Source organism: Pseudopodoces humilis, chromosome 5 (assembly GCF_049639895.1).
Source record: "Pseudopodoces humilis isolate 2021_Gansu_Grassland_sample_001 chromosome 5, ASM4963989v1, whole genome shotgun sequence".
In the NCBI taxonomy this organism is placed as follows: Eukaryota; Metazoa; Chordata; class Aves; order Passeriformes; family Paridae; genus Pseudopodoces; species Pseudopodoces humilis.
The window spans coordinates 63,604,689-63,627,068 of NC_142204.1; the positions used below are offsets into that span (position 1 = coordinate 63,604,689).

Consider the following 22,380-nt stretch of genomic DNA (forward strand, 5'->3'; position numbering starts at 1 on the left):
CCATTACCCAAAAGTGTTTTCAAAAGCATAAAATAAATAATTGAACACCCTGAGAATTTTTTATGATCCATTTCAGTTATAAAAATTGTGGGTGTTATTTCTAACAGAAGTCGATAGAAAAAATGAGGGAGGATTGATTTTTAAATTGACTTTTTCCATTTCCTACTGCTTTGTAGTTTTACTGGATATATTCCTCTCTGTCTTTAAACAAAACTGGAATGGTGAAAACATTAGCTAACTAGTTAGTTATTTACTTAAATTTGAAATTTTGGAAGAAGCTACACTTAAAACCAGTACTTACTATTACTTGTAAATGAAATATGAATAATATTTTCTGTTTAACATGAAAAAAATACTGATTTTTCAATAAATACTTCTTATATATTGTCTAGAACTCCTAGCCCACACCTTGACTTTTTAAATTAGTCACCATGATGATTAGTTTTTGTTTTCTTTCAGGTTTGGTTTGATTTTAATTTGTGTTTGAGCTGGGCTTCTGCTTCAATGTGAGCAGGAAAAGGCCTGTCCAGAGCTGACTGACTCAGCCAGGTGAGCTGAACCTATCTTCTACATACCTTCTAGTGGAGCTCTGGACAACTTTGATTCCTAGTCCAAATTCTCCAGCTTGACTTTTAGTAAAGTAATGGTAGAGAGTATCAGTCTGTAAAACTGGAATAGGAGGAAGTACACCTTCTTCCTAACTGAATGGCAATCTCCCTCCCCAGTTGCAATTATAATGTAAATAATAAGGCTTCTTCCAACATATTCACTATATATTAACCTTAAGATGATTTCCTTGCATATTTGAGTTAGCCTGTTAGACCTTCTGTAGTGAAAACTGTCCTTTTTTTGCTTTCCTGTGCATCAGGGTGCAACATCATCAAAGAATTATGGAATCATAGAATAGTTTGGGTTGGAAGGGACCTTTAAAGGTCATCCAGTCCAATCCCCCCTGCAAAGAGCAAGGACATCTTCAACCATCTCAAGTTGTTTAGACGGCAAAAAGCAATAACATCAGAAGTGTTGTGCTAGATTATTGTCAAAAATACAAATGATAAAATGACATTCTATGACTTTGAGGAAGTTCAGTTTAATTCCTCTTCCTTTCCCACAAGAATTTGAATATGATTAGTCATATTTATAAAGTCTAATATCTGGATTTCTGCATCTGAATTTCCTACCTTGCTATCTGACAAAAGTGTACATTTGAGACATTTCATGCTCCACATAGGCTTTTTCTCAGAAATGGACATACTCACAATTCTGTAACTTTCACAAGAAAATTGCACAGAGTTCATAAAATTAAACTTTTTTTTTTTGTTTTTGTTTTTGTTTTTTCAATTAAGGAATTGCATTATCTCATTGTGGTTTGGGGTTTTTTTTAAGTGTGTCTTTAGAAAAAAAAAAAAAAAAATAAGGGCCCTTAGGCACTGAAATGCTTGTCTGATGCTCCTTTTAACTGAAGCCTGCAGTGCAGTATCTGTCTGACAGCTGCCCATGGTCAGAGTTTATTTAACAATTGGAAAGCTGTCACAGCAAACCAGAGTCCCCATGACTTAAAGAAGCAGCAGTCATTTTTTTCTTGCAAAGGGCACCAACAGAAAGCCTGTACAAAAGGCTGGTTTGTTCCTATCGTTATTAGTTTGGCACAAACATTGCAATGGATGTCTTACTGAAAGGTGATTATGTTCTGCAGGACAGTTGACTGTAACCCCCTCCTCCCACACACAGGTTGTGCCTGTATGAAGCAGTGACAAGACAAAAGGAGCGTGCACATGACTTCCCACAGACTCCTCCAAGTGATCTGAATGATAGAAGGAGCTGTCTGATTAAAGACAGACAGACACGGGTCATTTATTGCGGGATTAGAAGGTACAGCCCTGCTCCTGTCACCTGGGCTGTGATCAGATTGATGATAAAATAGCCAAAACACTAAAGAGCCATCCATCCACATTATGTGATTAGCCAACCTAGTGAAACAGTGATTTTGACAGCACAGGAAGATTTTGTTTTCTTCCTTTTCTTATTGTATTTTTTCTCATTATTTTAAAAAAAGACGGTTATATTTGCTAAAGTCAAAGGATTTTTCACCCCTAGCCACACTCCTGGCAGAAATAGATATCAAGTGCTAGAATAAAAAACACTTTCTTTTAATTTCATTAAAACCTATTTTTATATTAAACCTGTACTTGCAGAGCAGAGCACTGCTCAATTACAAGGGTAAAAAAACCAAGACATCTTGATGAAGAGTAACCTGGCTATAACCCCTTTTTCCCCTGCTGAAACTGATGAAGAATTTTTCTGCTGACTTCAAGGAAAGTAGATCCATGTAATGATATGCCATATCTTTGTAGACCACTCACACTAATTTAAGGTCCATTAGCTGACTTCTGCTTGGATAATGTATTATAATCTAAAGAGGCAAGGATAAACCTGAACTCTGACAATCCAAGTCACTTGGTATGTTGGCGATCCACATCCAGTTCTCTACAGTTAAGATTATATTCAGCTCAAGTTTCTTTATAGTTCTTGTATATAAAAATAACAACTGAAGTAATGAAAGCTCTCAGTAGTGAGAGGAAGAAGTATTTTCAAAATAGGTCAATATTTCCTCTGATTATCAGAAAGGAAAAAAATACATAACACACTGCTTCTGTTTCAATTGAAAAGTGGTGTTCAGAAAATGAAGATAAATGAGATTAGTTTCGGAAACTGAGAGAGTAAGCCTTGCTATATTTTTTCAGGCTAACCCCACTTTATTTTCTTGCTCAGAAAAAACCTTCACTTTTAGGTTTAGATGTTTTTAAGAAGATTTTCTGTTAATGAAGGAGGGGGAAAAGGCTACAAAATTATCATAGCAACAGTCTTCACAACCATTCTTTGTCACTCTTAGGCAACACCAAAGGGCAAATAGAAATTCTTACAGTAATTTATAGAAGGCATGTGAATGGAAGTTACAAGAGAATTATTAACTTTCAACCCAGAAATTACCCATGTTGCTGCATTTATACCTCTCACTGCACAACTAGTGATTTTAAATACCACTATATGTTTCTTTCATGACCTAAGCTGACAGCACTCATCTTTCAGGTACAGGGACAAATGAATAAATTTATAGACAACAAGGCTTTTGAAGGAGAAATAAAGGCAAGTTTTGTGAAATACTGAGTTTTTATAATGTACCAAAATTCCACTGACTCTAAAACAGAATGAAAGGGGCTGGATATGAAGAAACTGATGCAAAGATCACTAAAATCCCATTGTTATCAGATCAACCTCTTGAACATCCACTGTCTCCATAGCCAGAAAATGAATAAAAGAGTGTTATATAATTGAGATATGACATAAAAACACATGAAGGCAACATAATCCATCAAAGTTTTTGTCAATTTTCCAGATCTTACTACAGTGCTTGTAATAGTCCAGTTAGATTCCACAGAGGGGATTCAATTTCATCATCCAAAGACATGCTCACCTCATTCTATGACTTCTATGGTTATACTGGAGTAGTGTTATCACTTTGAGGTGATCCACACTCCTCCAATGCTCCTTTTTCTGTTGTTTGAAAATTTGCTAATGCGCTATTTGAATGTACTTATAACTATAAAGTATATGTACTTTATACAGTAAGTAACAGTTTGAAATGAAGGTAAGGATTCAGAAATTTAGGCGAAAAGAGGTGTGTTCTGCAAGTGTTGAAGACCTCACTTCTATTCCAGTGTCAATGTAATGATACAGGAATATATATCAAGTGCTAACTATCCATTAAAAATATATCACACAATTTTGTATAAATGTTTGGAAATATATTTGTGTAATAAAAGCGGAGCAAAGATTAATTCATGACATTTGGCTGTACTGAGTGAGAAAAATATAGAATCTATGTGATCTCTGTGCATAAAAATGGATCCACAAAATCTTCTGCATCTTGTGCTCCACAGGCAAAGATATTTCCTTTGCTGGCAAGAAGAAAAATTAGTACTTTGTTTCTTTACCCTCTTTGACCACCTTGTCTTCCCAAACCTGACTGGCTGCTGCTCATGTAGTCTGCAAGGACCTTCCAGACATAAGATAGCCCCAATGGTCAAGGCCAGATGGCCCCTTTTGTTCTTTCCTATTTTCAAAGTATAAAACCCTTGCTTTGAATAGTTATTTTACATTTCTCAAATGGCAACATTTGGGAAGCAAGACATAATTTCTCTGTCATGTCTGTCATTCTGTAGACAGAAAATGTCAATGTAGATGGAAATCTCTTCAGAATACATTTGATTCTTAGTAGCAGACATCCTAATGTTCAGACTTGATTTTAAGCTTTTAATTTATGTGGTTAAGCCATCCAGTCACAGAAGGTATAACATTTTTTCCATTTTTTTCCCCCAAACACTCCTTCTCCATATGAACATAGTTCATCTCCATCATAGTGTTCACAGAACACAGAACTTCACAGAAGCTCTCAGGAGCATTCACAAATGACTGTTCTACCAACTGTTCTTTCAAGGACTCCCACTGTACCATGGATAAATTGGGAACAAGGGATCCAGAGATGCAGCATTGGACACAACACAGACAGAAGGCAAAAGAACGGCCCTTTGGGCCAGCAGCTCAGGATATTTAAGCTCCACCACTGATTTCCATGAAAAAGTCAGTGGCAAGCCAATTGTTCGTGGCACACGAAGGGCAGATCCACCATGTACCCTTTTCTATGTACTTTTTTTTTTTTGAAAACACTGCTTTGAGAAGAATATTGAGTCCCAGTGGCAGGCTCCAAGATGGAAACGGTCAACTGTGAATGGCACCATGAGTTGCTTAGCCTCTGTCCCATTGCCAAGAGAAGCAAAAACCTTTCTCAACTCTCACCCAGGATTTCTAGGTCAAACTAACTCCTTCACCCCAACATCTCTTTTGGAGCACAGCCTGAATGGCTGTTTTGTTCTCACCTTCCAACAAAACCTTGCCTAAATACCTGCATCAGAAGGCTTCACAGATGGATCTGGGAAGAGCCCCCTCTGACCCAGAGGCTGGACTCAGTGACTGCTGCTCATTCCCTCTGAAATAACCTCTCCTCATATTTCAACTCTTCATCTGTAACTTCACTTTACATTTAACAAGTGTGTAGCAGGTTCTTCAAAGCATCCAGATGTTAAGCACTTCTGCTTGATCAAGTAATCCCTTCAATATGGTGTCCACTTTCAAGAGCATGGTCCTGTTATTTTATAACCTTATTCAATATGAGCCAAGTGCCTAAGAGGTGTTTAACTACACATGTTCATAATTATAGTTTCTGCTTCACAAATATTTCTCTTTACTTTGCCAAAAGTGTTCTTTTGCAGTCTAAAGCTTCCTAGCAAATAACATGAAAAATATCCTCTCATGGAAATTGCAGTTGCACAAAATATCATTTAATAATTTAAGCTAAATTTTTATTGCAAGCCTGACACAGTCAGCTGCAAAATTGCTATAAAGCTGTAAAAAGAATTCCTTAAAAATTATTAAGTTTTAATTATCAAAGATTATACTGCTAAAATAGTTCAACAGAGAAGACATAACAAATTTGCAGCTCAAATTACTGCCAGTAGAGCTCAGATATGTTTCATTAAAGGCTTTTACAATAAGATATACACTTAGTACCATTTATTGCTTACCCTTGAAAAAGCAATCAAACTTTCCAAATCCAGTTACCGTTTTTGTGATTGAGGAATAGAAATTCAGAATGCAGACTCCCTAATTTGTTTCTAATCTGTACCAGACTAAATACAAGCATTTAGTTATAAATTTCAATGGCCTAACATATGGACCAGGATCTAGATCTCACGGAGGAGAAGGCATTGCTAAGACACCTGCATGTATTTGCACCCACCAGAGATCCCCCCTAAAAGAGCAGGTAATATGACTCTCATCATCTCTTTGCTTCACCTCTGATAACTACTTTTTAAAGAGTGTCCAAAGCAACTGGCCACTCTTTAATGCTATCTGGTCTCAGTTAAATTTCTCCAGTAAAAACACAGATATTCTACTAAAATTACACATGTGTGGTAAGGAGACTGAAATTGAATCTCACTTACATCAGTGCAGTTATTCCAGTACTTCAACAATGGAACCTGGATTAGAAGCTAGTCCTTATGCAAATAAAGATGTAAATGCTGCTATTTTTGATGGTTCTGTATTATACGGAAAATCTGTTAATAGCATAATGCCTTTGGAGAATAAAAAAGCATGTCTTAAAAAATGATTGAAAAATAAATCTCAGTTGTAATGGAATTTTACAAAGTGCTTAACAGCACAATTTTGCTAAGACATTTCAGGCAAACAATTACTTTATCAGCTGTGTTTAACATATCACACTCATACTTTAACCATAATTTATACTGAAATTACTTCTTCCCCACACTAATAAGCATTATATTTTAACACCAAAAAAAAAAAAAAAAAAGGATATTAAAATATGATACATTGGATACCAGTAAAGAAGAGATTAATGGAAAAAACTGAGATTCAAACCAGGAACATATTCATAATCATGCATGAGCACCGATTCAGCTGAGTGAGTATTTCATCTAAACCACCCGATTTATGCCCTAACAACTTCAGTACCTTGTTTTCACACATATTTAATGCAGAAGCTGCACATATGGACTGGACTTGTCTGTTCTTCATACTGAATAAATTGTACAGGCCGCCACAATAAGACACATATATTTATCTCCTTAAAACATGCAGTTAGTTTGATCTGCTGTTTTGGTTAAATTACACTTACAGGAAAGCCAAGATAAGCTTTGAGAGAAATGACCCCATGTTCACCTCGTTATGTCATCACCTACACTTCTGAGGAACTGATCAGCAAAGCTTCCCTTGAGTTTAGCAACATATGGATGCAGTCTTCAATCAGTGCTTCTCCTCAGGGAATTAAGGTATAAATCAGCACCTTTATTAAAAATCAAGTTTGTTTGTTTGCTTGTTTTTAAATTTTGGGGGTGGGTTTAGTGGGAAATAAATAGTATTAAAGTACTTTGCCTCTCATAGCATATATTAGGCAAGTGCAACTAAGGCAATGACAGCATCATCAGGGAGCTGCATTACTCATTGCTCTATTTTTATCTGATTGTCTGATGTAGGTTTTGGCTGTAGCAGCAGAACTCCAACAGCCAGGACTGACACTGGCACCAGCAAAACCCTGAAGTACCCAGCCTGTGCTTTGCTGCAGCGAGGTACAGAAGCAGGCGATTAATTGCCCCTATGCAAGTTACACTAATCACAGAATTGAAGTACACAACACAATTGGGAGGCTGCACTCAGATCCTGGACACCAAGTCTGTCTTTTCTTAGTTTGTCACTTGCATAAATGTGAAAGCTAAAAGTGAAAACTGAGAAATGCTTGAAGTCAATCAGGTGTTCTTGTGCTCTGAAAGATAGGCCATGATTGTATATGGAAAAATCTTCCTTAAAAGTTTATATGAAATTGATAAAATTACTAAAAAGATACATTATTTATAACAGTTATTTAATATGAAATTCATACTGAGAATATTCTATGATCATTTAAGCACTAAAAAAGGAACAAAGGTTGATAAATAAAGTGTAGGGTTTTTTTACACAACTATGTTTGCTATCAAGCTTCAAATTTTATAACTTCTATTCAAATGCATTTTTCTGTGGAGTTGATCCCCCTTGTTAATAATGTTAAGGCTTCATAAATAAAACATGTATAACACCAGATATCAGAATGTCCCCTTATGATAAACCTACTAGTCTAAGAAAAAAAATCCACCTGACTACGAATATACACCACCAATGTAAAGCTACTTTTCTTCTAATTTATTATATTCTTTTAAATTATTAAATACTTTTTAAAAAATTTTGTTGTACAGTGTACTCCAAAGCGTATTACGTGAAATCTGCACATCCAAATTAATCAGCTGTTTCCTTTGCAAATATATTCTTTCTTTCAAAGCCTGATTTCCAATGTGCAAAGCTGCCACCACCCTAATGTGCCACTGCTGTGGCATTTGTAGTAATAGCATTTAGAGTAATGAAGAGACTTTTTTTTTGGAAAGACCTAAACTGATTCCATATTCTGAAAGATACGCACAATCTGCATTCAGTGCTGGCATTTAAAACAAAAAGTAAAATATCATGAGAGAAGATGCAAAGTAGAGATTATTGCACAGGCAAAAGAATGGCACAGAATATTAAGTTCCTACAGAAATTAACATCAAAATTTGCATAGCCACACTGTCTTTAAATTCTTTCCATTTTACAAAGTCACGCTGAATTACACGGAGTTTTCCTAAAGGCGCAGCTGGCACGTCGTTGTTCCTGGGATGCAGATGCATATTAATGGCTGTGTGAAAAGGCTAATAGTATATGAGAAATAAGCAATGCATTCTTCTCTTCCTGCTCAAGAGGTTGTCAGTGTGTTCCCCCCACACACGCTGCAGTTTGCTGTCTTGGAAACAGGAGGTCAGGACTCCTGATCACAGGATCAGGACAATGCCTGCACAGGCTGGTGCAGGAGAACCTTAGATGAATTAAACCCTTGGCTGTTTCTCCAGGGCGTTAGACAGAGCAGTTGTGTATCAGAAGTGCTAGCATACTGTAAACTACGAGAAAATTTCAATGCTATTACTTTGTAAAGAATCAATAACAACCAAAACCATATTGCAATCTTCTGCTTTAGAAAATTAACCTTTAGGAAATAGCTCGTGTTAGGTGTTGCAGGCCAGTTCAGTCATAAACAACTGTGTAGACCTTATATTTCTGCTGTAATCCTCCATTTGTGATTTACAGCACTAGTCTTAAGTTTGAAGAAACTGGAGATTGAAGGATAGTGTTTAATGTCATTATTTGAGTGATATGAAAGCCTTGGTTTCTTTCTTTTAAAGAACTCTTAAAGATAGCTCACGGATTACTTACATGATCCTTAGAAAAATAAGAGTTCACGTTCATGATGTTTGGGTTTCACTTTTGAAAGGCTGTTTGAAGAGACTGCAAGTGTTTGATTCAGAAAGCTCAGGCACAGAAATGGTTTCCAACTGTGCAAGCAGGGCTAAAGGGCTATAAGGGTCACTTCACAGTAAAGCTGAACAAGAATGACACTAAATGTAATTCAGCTCTAAAACAATTCCTTCTCAAAGCAGCTTCGCTCTCCTTTCTCAGGCAGGGGTAAATGCTTGAAGGTCAGGAGGCCACAGTGCTTGTCAGTGCATTCAATGCACATTAAAAAGACAGGCTATTAAAGAAAGGTCTCTGACATTTATTTGGGAGCCAACCCTCCCCTCTTCCACTTGTCCCCTTCCCCAATTTCAACACATTCTCTAATTAAGCATCAATACAATGCAATATAATTGATGTAGTAGTCATTACTGGGAATTGCCCATTCTCCTATCAAATCAGAGTGTACAGAAAAGGCTGTGTTTGAAATGGGTGAACTTAATTGCCCAATGGTCCCCAGGAGGGTTGTACAAACAGATCAAGACATCACACACGCACAACTGATCTCAGCTGTGACACAAGCTTTTTGTCACTCCCTCATCCATCTTTGCTTACTAGGGATAATGGTGGCTGCATTCGACACTGGACAATTTAATAAATAAGAGCACTGGATGTGTTTCAAATGAAGCATCCCAGAATGCAGGATTTAGTGACATTTTGATTAAAGGTCCATACATAACAAAGGCTTTTCATGAGGCAACTGCTTGAAAGACAATCTATTTGAGCAACACCAGAGCAGAGTAGCTGGTATCCCTTGGCAATTTGCTGTGAAACATTTGTTCACTTCACAACGATCTCGTTTCACAATCATTGTGCTTGCATGGTTGGTTGATTAAATCAGTATCTCTAGCAGTCACTACACAGAGCAAAGGGAAAAAAGTCAACTGCTAAATAATAATACCCTTTTGTGTTATGCAAAACAGACATGTCAGGAAGGTGCTTTCATTTTTCTTTTCCAGCACCTTGTTCTCTGTTTCCAATTCCCAGTAAAAAGCACTGGGGTTTTAACTTTCAGAGTCATAAACAGTATTTGATTAAGAAAACTGTTAATCCAGAGCAGTGGTGTTAGCTGATCTGAAGGAAGTGCACTACCAACAATTTAGTAATCAATTAAATTGATCAGACTCATTGATACTGATATAGGAAAGTACTGAATTAATTTTAGAAAAAGGGAGGGAGGGAGGGTTTACAAACACAACAGTAATTTAAATCTGATCATGCAAAGAACACAAGCCTCCCTCAGGCTGCCTCTCCCATGCTGCAATCTGCACTGTGACAAGAGATACCTGGTTGACCCAGGTTCCAACCTGGGTTATCAGAAGTAGCTACAGAATATGTAAAAGACACAGATAGGAAGTATTCAGGAAACAAAAAAGAAGAAAATAAATAGCTTGACAAGCAGGGAAAATGTCAACTCGGGGTCATGCTGCATTTATTTAGACCTGGCTTGGTGTCGGTAAGTAGAAGGGAATAATAGATGGCAGGGACAGAAAGTGGAAATGAAATGACAGCTCTTATATTGCAAAAGCACAGACTAAAAGATTGAATGTCTTAATTTAGATAGACAGAGGTCTATCTAAATGAGTGCATTTCAATTTTTTTGCTTTTATCTATAAAATACCTCCCTAGGAAGTTTCCAAATTGCTTAGTGCAAAAGCTGATGATCTCATTAGAGGAAAATGAAGGAATATTTTAACCTAGGTGCAGTCTCTGTACTTCTCTTCATTGTCAGGACTGTAATACAATTTTGCTGTGACAATATAACAACATTCCAAGGATACACTGAATGCCTCAAGAGTTCTGAACATGTAACATTCTCCAGATGGGAGGGAAAGCAAAAACTTTTATGCAACTGTGTTCACCATGAAGATATCTCTGAAACAGCAGAGCCATCCATATCTTTGCCACTCATTCACAGTGTCACAATCTGTACAGTTACCTTCTCCACATGCATATTTCTCATAATTTTCTTTTTACTTTTCTCTGCATCCAACATGTTAAGCTAGCATTTTCTATATCAACATTCTTTCTTATCTCTTCCATTACATGTATGTTAAAATAAAATTCACAGCATGGTAAGGTGTGTGTCATTTGCTTATTTCAAAATACTCTCTCACACAGAGTATTTTTCATGAATTTGAAGTACCTGAACACCTTACACAACATATGTAACTCAAAACTGTCTGCAACCAAGTACTGACCCAATTAGCTGCATTTTGTCAAAGATTCTAGTTAGATTGCACAGAAATCATTAATCAGGCCTCAGATTTAAGGGGTTTGAAATGTATTTATTCATATATGTGATATTCAAAATATTTTAATTTTACCTTGACTTTAGGTTGAGAGAGCTGACAAGCATCCTTTAGGTGTTAGCCCAGCTTCAGAAGGTACTAAAAGCAACCAACCCTCTCAATGATTTTACTGTCTGAAAGTTAAGCAGCAGTAACAGGCAGGTGCTTTGTGTACAGACAAGGTATGTTAATCTGGCAAGAACTAAGAGTGGTTTGTTTGACAGATACACCTTTAGTTCTCTGTTACATGATTTATAGATAGAGACTGTATCTGTACTGTAACTGTACACAGTGCTTAGTGCTACAAAGCACAGATCACATCTCTGAATGTTTTCCTAGTACAAAGTTGAGATATTTTTCAGTGCCTAAGGAATCTGTGTACCCAACCTCTATTACATTAACAACAACTGAAGTGGCATTTGTGTGATCTACTTCAGATTCTTGCTGTAGGTTTTCTAAATTTCATGTTTAGAAGTTTCTGCCTCTTGCCATTCTGTGGGTAAGTTGAGTGCCTGAACTGGGCTTTCTGGAGCTGTGCCTCAGGATTGTCTCATGGGCTGTATACTACAGGAGCTTTCACAAGAGTCTAAATCCTCATGGTTGTTTTGCACAAAAACCCATTCCTACATTAAACTGTCAATCTGCCTCTCTCATCAAAATCCCCCTCTCAAATTCAAGTGAGAGTTTGAGAAAGGTCCAGTCTGCCGCATCCACAACCACCCGATCTCTGCGGCTGTGGAAGAGGGTAAACAGAGACAACTGATCAGCTTCCATTTGCAGAATTAGCACATCCTTTCTGTGTACTAGCAATCATCATTGCAGAAGGCTATCTTGAAAGCATTCTGAGATCAGCTGATTTTAAAAGGCCCTTAGCACAAAACAAAGTAGCACAATCAAAATGTTATCCATTTATTCCCCTTTCTAAGCATGTCACTGAAACATAACCTCTTTTCATTTAGAATAGAGTACAGTGCTATGTGAGATCTGTTGTCTGCAGTACAACTGATGATACTTTAGATAAGAAGGATGAGATAGCTTTCAGTCTTACAAAGGTAACAGACCACTTTAATGAAAGTTTAGAATTTGTGTTTAATATTTCATCAACTTAATACTTTGATTTATGTAGGCTACTCTATGTCCTCAAAGGGAAAGAGTAGAGTACTTTCACAGAAGAGCATTTGGGAGAAAAATGTTGACATTTCTAGTCAAGTTAAACTCCTAATTGTGTATAAATCTTTTATAGTTCTCCTATTTCTCTGAATAAATTACTTTCATGTTGCAACAACAAAATCAGACATTTATAAACCATAGTTTATGATAAAAACTCATCATAAAACACTAGCTTCTCATCATTTCCAATATAGAAACAGCACTAGTGTCAGACATCGAGAGAAGTATTACTGCACACACAAAACAAGTCTATTATCATGTTCTTCAACACTGTAGAAATCCTTTATTGAGACAGTTAATAGCAGTTCTTGATGAAATAAATGGAGGCAAAACATGAAAAGGCCAAAGAAGAGAGTAATAAATTTCAGCACAAAAGTAATTAAATTCTTAGAGATGGTGTCATATTTGGTAATATGTAGTGTAGTAAGTAACACCTCAGTAGTGTTAGCTGAGAAGGAAGGTCCACATATACAAACTTTAATATCACAATACAAGGGGTTTCTCCATACACACTCTCTTTTATAGTATACAACAATGAGATATTAAAAATGTGCTGTAGAAGTATCTGATGGCTATCAGCTTTCCTATGCAAACAAGGTATTGGCAGCTCAGTTACCATATCCTTAACAATGCTGGATACAAAATAATCAAGTAGCATGTTCTGGACTAGCAAACTGTGAAACCTGCCACTATTCATGTTACAATGAGACTACAGTATTCTCTCTTCTCCACTTCTAATGGGATACCCTGAAGTTGTCTCTAAAATTATTTAACATTTAGCGAATGCACATTTATACCTTTGACTGTTGACTTCTGCCATGTCCTTTCAAATGCCAATCCAAAAAGCATGTCAGCACAAGGAGTCACATCATCATTCACACAGCCCATTGGTAATGGTCTGGAGGAGGGAAAGTGGGCAGACTGACTTTGTTCCCACAAGAAAAAAGTAAGTGACCTATGAAATGTGAAGTTGACCTTTTATTTGTTATCAGTCATCTGAACAAGTGAAAAGGACCACCCTCTTTGTTATGCTTACTGGCCTTTTGTCAACACTACAAGCTCCAAATAGGTATTTCCTGAAAGGCTAAACAAATTACAACTGGCCTGCCAAATCATAAAGGAAATCATGGCAGAACCATGAAAAGAATCACTCTCCTGGTAGTGGATTCACTAGACTGCTGGGCAAATAAATGGAAGCAGAAATATCTCAGTTCTGCAAACCTCTACCCTCTCCAATCCCCTGATATTCAGAGAAAAGCAGCTAGCAAAGCCATTCAGAGACGTTGTATCTCTCCACATCCACTCAAATCAGCACTCAGTTGATGCAGTGAAAGAGTTACTTATGCTACATTATTTTGCAGTACATTTACTCTGGTATAAATTGATTGAGTTTAACAACTTCCACAGCAGGCATTACATGGCAATACCAAAAGCCAAGTCCACTACTCCACTGTGAAAAACTGACATTAACCAACAAACCATTTAAAATTTCAAAAGAAAAGACAACAAATAGCTTTGTACAGGGCTATATTTAAATGATAAGCCATTATTTCTTTTTAAAACTATCTGATTATGGATAAAACAACATGCTCTCTGCTCCTTTCCAAGCTTGCCTCTCCCAGAAGCACAGGACAACTCAGAGACAAAGAGTTCTCTCATTTCCCCATACCACCTTCAGGTAGATGATCCTCCACTCCAGGCCAGATAACCTCATGGAGTGGTCCCAGCTAATTCTTCCAGAGCTGTGTCTGCTCACACTTCCTCTAGGGAAATACCGCTCCTTACACAGTCAGAAATTTTAACACTTGATTTCTCATATAGGGCTTTTTTTTATTCATGGCACCATGCCAGAAAGCCTAAAAACTGGGGAAGTTCTGAGGTTAGCAGTCCTGTAGCTTGATCTCAATAAGCCGAACTATAGCTCTATTCTACACAAAATTATGAAGTTCCTCATGCATGGGCTCATGCCCTCTTCCAACAGTTCTCAGCTTCTATCATACAGGTAGTGTTTAGTTCAATGGTTTAGCAAATGCTAAACACACTCCCAAGCTCCAATTACTAGCAAACAGCCTGAGTTTCACTTGTGCTATGTGCTTTTATATTGCTACTGAGATGTGACTTGGTCTGCACATCTGCTAAAGGTGGTTTGTGTTACAGTGTGGACTTGTGTTAATCCTTTGATAGTTATTTCTGTGACTATGCAGAGTCTACTCAATAGTTTAACTGCTTAATCAGAAGATACACATATGGTAGACTGTATTTTTTAAGACTCACGTTACACTGTCTGATCCTTAAGCAAAGAAAAAATGGATGATATAACAGGTTCCTTTCAGCCAAATTCTGTTGATCCAGTAAAAATCTTACTGCAAATAATTCCACTGTTTAAGGCCTTAAATGATAGGATTCTTTCACTGCATTCCCTGAAGCCTATCTAAAGAAAGAAAAAAGGAGTTACCAGTAGGTATTCCAGCAAGTTTTGGGATTTTTTTTGAAATAATTTTGAGAATGTTAAAGCAAACTAACACGTGTGCTCCAGGCAAGAACTAACCATTTTCATTCTCCCTAAAATTCTTTAAACAAGATAAAAGGTCAAAGATTAACAAAAAGCCCTAAAACCTGGTAGTAGAGAAACAGAAAAATGTTGTTAAAAGCAAATGTATAATTTCTTTGTTGTCTGCACTTTTTTCACATAGTTCTGTTTCCAAAAGATGGAAAGCTATAAAATACTTTCACCAACTGTCCACTTTTATTGGTTACGTACTGCCTTCACAATCATGATTCCTCCCATCATTTTATATAATTAATTACTTTAAGTAAACAGCCATTCTAACTAATGATGCACATTAAAATTGCATCACTAAATAAGCACATCAAAATCACAGCACATACCCAAAATGTTCCACATAGTCTTCGGGTGTTAGCAGTAAACAACCAGAATTCCTTGCAACAGAATGAACACTCTACTGCACCAAGTAAAGGCATTCATAACATGGAGCTTGACATGCTGAAAGCAACCAAACAACAGTAATTGCAGCTTCTGCTTGAAATTCTTTTGGGGAATTTGATGAGCTCCTGTTTCAATACTGTGTGCTTGAAAATAAATTATAGTGATAGATATTTGCACTCAAGTGTTCATGTAGGACTGTGGCCACTGGATGGATATAAGAATTCAGCAGACAGTGCTCATTACAAAACCATAAATTAGTTCTTACAGCTGTTTCTCAAAGGTTTTCTAAATGTGATGCAATTATATGCAGAAAAGTAATAAAATATTTCTAACTTTCAGGAGCAAAAAGAAACTACATAAGCAATGTAATTCACAGTAGTTTTAAACAAATCTCAGAGTTCTTTAAATGGCTGCATATGTCTATGTATGTATCTATACAACTTTACATGTAAACACAACTTTACAAGTAAGTCTTTTGCAACAATTCATTAATATATAAAATGATTAATTCCCAAAACATTTTAGCAGTAACAGAAGAATGTAATTTTTACACATCTCAAATTCACAGTTATTCTGGAAATTATTTAGAAATAAATATGAGTAGTTAATGAATATAGTTCCACTACTTCTCACTGTTTTTAATAGAAGAGTTCTTCTCTACTCTCATAAAAGGTACTCAGCAAAGTCATGTCTTTGTTAGTTTTTAATGTATGTCAAACCACTGCTGTAAATAAATCCACGTGAATTTCTATTAGAGGAGGGAGAATTAGAGAGACATACCTTTCAATAAGTCACTCTGTCAAGAGAATAAGGATCTAATATTTTGTATTAGACTATGAAAAATCCTTTTTAATATATCCCCATCCTAAATTTAGTCCTTAATCCTGTGAACAGTTCTGTGAAAGAAGCCTCATGTATCTGCATGGAAACCACAAAAGGTAATGAGAAGAAGTAACTTTCACCTTCCTACATGGAACTCAATAGAGTTGTACAGACCAAATCTACAATTAACAGAGCAAAGAAGAGACAGTGGCAGTATCAGCTTTCCTGCAGTCACTGATATAAATGGCCAAATTTCTACACTGCAGTGCATGCATCTACTCATTATCCCACTGTGTATTTCCTATTCATCCCATACACAAGTTCACTCAAGGCATTAGAAATCCACTGCAAAGCAAGAACTAGAGACCTTCAATGCAGACTGCTGAATAGATTTTTGCTGCTTTCAGCCTGCATTTTCTCATGCAGGTTTTATTTTGATAAGCAAGAGTCATCTAGGGGCAAAGTTTGAGCTGTGATATACCAGCTTAATGAAGAAAAGGGAAGAGCTCTTACATGCTTCAAAAGAACTAGCTTTACAAAGGTGCTGAAGCACGCATAAAATTACCTATAAAAGTATTGCTAAAGAAATCTCTAACAAGCTATTATAAAATTTGTATCTAAGTAAGAAGTCAGAGCAGTTCTCCAAAAAGCCAGAATAAATTGCATTTGTATTACAGCTGATAAAGCTTTGCCAGATAGAGAAGAACCTAAAAACTTGATTTTATTTTTTTTTTTTAATTTGCCTTCTGAAAAGAACAAGAATATTCCATATCCAGGAGGGTCCTTTAAATCAATGCAGGGATTTTAAGCAATATTATTATTTTCCACATCTAGTACTGAGGAGAAACCAAAGTTGATTTTTATGTGGAGAACTTAAAAGGATGAGGAACTTAATCTCCACATCAGCAAAATACTGATAAAAAGACTGGTATCTTACAAGATTATCAAATTAAGATAATGAACAGATAAGGTGTGTTACAGGAAGGTTGACTACTTTCATGAATGAGGACACAAGTATTACACAGGGTTTGAAGATAAGCCACAGAAGTAAGTGAGAGACAAGCTGGGAGAAGGAGGCTTGGAGGAACCTGGCACACACTGGTAGTAAAAGGCAGCTTGCTGACTTGGACAGCTATTGGGGTTCTACAACATGCTACAGCAGAAAGTACTGATTTTACTGGAAATAATTATTTCTTTTGCAATAACATGTGTGAAACTATAAACCATGCTATCTGACAACAAAACCAGGGAGTACAAATCTGTAGCAATAAGTCATCAGTAAAAGTGTGAATTTTCTTGGGAAATTCTGCTTCCAGCTGGCTGGAGAAGAACCATTTCCACCCTTAAACCTGTGAGAGCCCTGTCTGATGGCCAGGCTGTCACAGCCTGCCTTGCCACATGCCCAAGGAGCCAGCCCAGCACTGCTGCTGCCAGGGCTCTGCACACTCTGGCTGCTCAGAGCTCACTGCTCCAGCAAAGTGAGCCCTGCTTGCCCACACACAGTCCCAGCCTGAGGAGCACCTGGGTCACATGCAGAACTCTCATGTTTCTGTCATGAGGCTTTTCACACCTCAGGTGCAAAACAGAACTGCCATGTGTCAAGCACGTGACACGCAATCCCTGCTGACAGACCATGTCCTTACAGGGGAATACCTGAACAGTTCTGGCAATACAATAGTCTCACATCATTTCAGCCTCTCAGCAGAGGAATTTGGACATATATCAAAACAAAAAGAATCAAACAGATATCACTAACAATGTAGATGTTAAGCAGATTGATTTATAATAATATATAGCATAATATATTTATAATACAAATTATACTAAATATATTATTATAATGTATATTAATTGTAATACATATATATATCTTATCTCTATAATAGGAGATATATTTGTTAATTTTTCAGAAAAAAATTAAAACCACACAAAACTGTATGCTTGCAAAGGGTTAGATCAGAGTTTGGACTGCAGGCTCACAGCTTTGTTAATTATTACAAACATTATCAATTATTTGAGAAGTAATGCCTGTATTTACTGAGGATATTTTATCCATTCCTTATGTTAAATAGAAACTAAGTTAGTTTTTCTTCTTGGTGAGTATAATAATGTTCAAGGTGAGAAAAGAAAGAAAAAAAAGAAAGAAAGAAAAAAGAAAGAAAAAAGAAAGAAACAAAGAAACTATCCTGCCAGAAATCTGTACCTCAAGCAAGATAACTACTCTGCTAACAAATTACTCCACTGGAACCTCACCATATGTTGCTTTCACAGTGCCTGTTGATATTTAGGCTTCAGGCAGCCACAGAGAGATTTAGAGAATCCTGATGCTGCAGCAGAGGTGTAAAACCGTTATTAAATACCATATTTAAGAAGATGACCTTCAAGCAAATTGCCTGGCACATACGCTCACTCTCATGCAGCATGGTCAAGTGTTTTGGCAAGCTAGAGCCAAGACTGAAATACTACTGAGTGCAGAATAAAACTTCAAGAGCAATATAATTTTTTTCTGTCTTTCTAGAACCTGTGCCAATGTTTTACCTCTCACAGGAGAGTAAGTGTGAACGTCACCTCCACCCATTTCATTTTGTCTTTCTGGCATCAATTCCAAAGGGCCTGTAGTTCAACCAGCTCAGAAACCAGCTGCTTCTTTATCACTGAAGACACGACACTGCGACTCTCCAATATTGGCCCTGTCAATATCCCATAACCTGTGGCCTGAGAAACCATTTCCAGAGGCAAAGGGACATTCAGATCACAGTGCTGTTCAGTCCTTAGTGTATCTATTGAAAGAATCATGCTATGCCCTCCAGGTCTAGTGCCAACCATTCTGGAATGGGACTGATGGGGTTAACACAGACCTCCCAGTTACCTCTGCTGCTGCGTGGAACCAGCAGGGATTTAGCACAAGGACTAACAGGGTTGTGGTTCCCAGGGAGAACATAGCTCCTTGTCATATGGAATAGCCAGATCTTTCATTTTCATCACATTCAGAAGAGCAGTGTGCTCTCTTCTGCATAGAGACAATCGCTCTTTACATTTCTGCCTTCGTACAGGAATTTTTCTAGAAGTGATAAATCAGGTTTGCTTGGAAAAATGTCACAAAAATTCATTAGCACACTATAAAAAACATGCAATATCTAGGCACTAATTTCATGAAAGCATTTGCACAGAGACATTTCTGACAGTCATTTAGGTTTAAAAATTTATTCTAAGTCTTTAATTTACAAATAATATTTATTTACTAAAGATAATGAAAAATTATGAAAAATAGAATGTCTTATCTATAAACAACATTTAAAAAAAACCTGACATGTTTTTAAATCTAAAAATTTCTTTTCAAAGTTTCTGTTTATTCCTTTCCGGCCTCATTGGTTTTCTGTCAGTCCTAGTTATGGTCTACTATATGTAATGTAAAGCAAAACATATCAATCTAAAGAGCAGTTTAATATTTTTGAGAAGCTTGATAAAAAATATCTCACTCTATTTAATATTTTCAAACAAAGATCTATTCACCTTCAAGTATCAGCTTGGACTGACAATTTTCATTTAGTTGGGTTTTTTTCCACTAAGGAAGGAAACATGAAAATTGAATTGGGAGGGATAGTTGAAGATAAAGAAATTCTTACCAAAATTCTTTGGACAACGAAGTAATTCTTTTCAACTTACTATTACACAGCAGTTTAAATCCTGTGCCAGTTGATACAAAAAATACCAATTTCATAATTTGTCAGAAAATAAAAGACATATTACTTCTGCTTGTTTCTGTCTGTGATTGTGCAACACGATGTGGAACATATTCGGTTTTCTGTGGAGAAAAGTTTAGGTCTTGACTGTTAAGATTCAGTAATTTTTAATTCCCAGAATTAACTTTTGTTTCTTAGAGAGTCTAACACATAAAGCTTTGTGTCTGACACATTTGATGTTTGTCTTGTATAAAGCACTGTGATCAAAGTCAGGACACATTTACAAGTTAGATCTTTCTGATTCTGAGGACACTGCAAACTTGTATCATCGTTCTGAAAAGGACATATATAAGCAGCTTCTGTTGGGCTCAGTGACAGATAAAAGAAAACCTGCTAATAAAATAGAAATTAAAAAAAAAAAAAAAAAGGGATAAATAGTGGCATTGTGGTGCTCAGGCTCCGACAGCCAGAAGAACAATCAGGACAGATTATTGGCCTCTTCTCTTTCAGCCTCTTCAACACAAGACTGGCTTGAAAAACTGATCTTATTTAAAGAGGTTGAATGGAAATCAAATGCCTACTCCATGTGGGTAATCACTGCTCTCTTCATCCTTTGAGTCTGAGTCCTTACTGAATTATGTCCTTCAGCTGGTCAGAAAATTCTCTAATGAAACATAGCCTGAGAGCTGGAGGAGGGGTCATGTGCTGACTACAGAAATTCCTGTGCAAGGTGTCACATGAACCAGAAAGTGAAATCAGGCAGCCACATTAATCTGTGCTCTAGGTCACCATATACCTGCTGCAAGTCTTGAAAGCCTGCTGGTAAAAGTATTTTAAATTCTTTATAATTTTTCCAGGAAAGGAGAAAATTCAGATCATATGATTATGAACTTCACCATCGCACAATAAATACATCAGAGTGAATTTCATCCTGTCTTCCAAGAAAATTATTATAGGGTCATTGTGATGGTAGTACAGACTCTCCTATGAATTACCTGCAACACAAATCTCCATCTACAATTGGCTCTTATCCTGTGGAATTCACATGGAAGACACGGCTCACAGAGAAAATCATCTGCCAGCTAATTATTTTACTTTTGTTATCATTACTGATGTTTTGTGACAAAGTCACACTCACAGGCCATGAGCCACATCCCTGCCTGCAGTGATGTCATCTTTGTGGCACCAGAGCTCCCTGTTTCACAGCACCCATAGATGGTAAGGAACTATTTTGATCTTGCAGATGGAGGATAAGTAAGATCAAATATTGCAGTAATAAAGATAATGATGGTTGCTGGAATTTATTTTGCATGATATGTAGGTCTTTAGAAATTACTCTTGCCAGTGGTTGTCTGTTCCACTGTCTGTTCTCACTTGATCTAAAGCCTTTTCATAAATATATTCCTCTTCCCTCCCTGCTCCTTAGTTTAAGGATATATTTTTACTACTTTCTTCTGGGAACCTGTAAACCCCTTTTCCCTGTTTATATTATTATCCTGAAGGTATTTATATATAGAGCATGACTACAGTCTTCCCTCTTCTGAACTACATAGACTAAGCTCTTTTAACCTTTTCCAAAGACTTACACTGCAATTTTTAGATCTTTAAAAACATCCTTGTCTTTTCTCCAGTTCTTTCATACTCACATCCTTCTTAACAAGCTGCAGAGAGGAATCAAATGCACTATAAAAGGTGTCTACAAGTCCACATTTAATGTCCTAAATTTACATGTTCTATGATCAAGGCTTTTCTAAGAGTGTAATTAGTCTGCACAGGTATGCAAAACATGGCAAAATAGACTGATTTCCAAACTGGCTGAGTTGTTACTTTTACAAAAGTTTAACCTCAAACATAGAAGCCCAGAGGCCCTTTGGGGAATGCTTATCTAAATACTTTGTTTCATTTCTGAGACTTTTTCTTTCTTTCCTTCTTTCTGAGAGAATGTTTCCCATATTGTGGCTACTTATCCACCTAGTATCAGCTACCCCCTTTTTTGCCTGTCAGTAGTCTCCAAATAGCTCTTCTCCCAAAAATTTTATATACACTTCTATCTTCTTCTCTCAAAATTTTTAGCAGTATTTCCTTTACTTCCATAATGCCAATTGAAATATTCTGTAATAACTCCTGACACCATTTACATATTTTTTTCCAGAACAGAGCAATGATTTGGTATCTCCCCAGGTCAGCCTCTGTTCTAATTTTTTTTTGTTGTTTTGTTTTGGTTTGGTTTGGTTTGGTTTGGTTTTTTAAATGTTTTTCCCCTTCCCTTAAAATATCAAATATTTCTTCTGACATCTAAATTGTGTCTGGTGGACTAGAGTTAATTTTTTTCATAGTAGCTGATAGGGGGCTGTGTTTTAGTTTTGTGCTGGAAACATTTCTTATAACTCAGGGATATTTTATTTCTTACTGAGCAGCGCTTGCACAGCATCAAGGCTCTTTCAGCTTCTCATCCCACCACCAGAGAGGATGCTGGGGA

General features: G+C 36.7%; 1 protein-coding gene across 4 annotated transcripts in view; it reads right to left on the reverse strand.

The window, feature by feature from the left end:
* Positions 1-22,380, reverse strand: part of CACNA2D1 (calcium voltage-gated channel auxiliary subunit alpha2delta 1) — a 361,220-nt gene that overhangs the window by 311,966 nt on the left and 26,874 nt on the right. The window contains exon 1 of one of the 4 annotated variants that reach the window (XM_088054910.1): positions 6,592-6,728. The exons of the other annotated variants lie outside the window; for them this stretch is intronic. The gene's annotated coding sequence lies outside the window, so the exon portion shown is untranslated. Of the gene's footprint in view, positions 1-6,591; positions 6,729-22,380 lie in introns of those variants that run through there. 4 annotated transcript variants of the gene reach the window in all.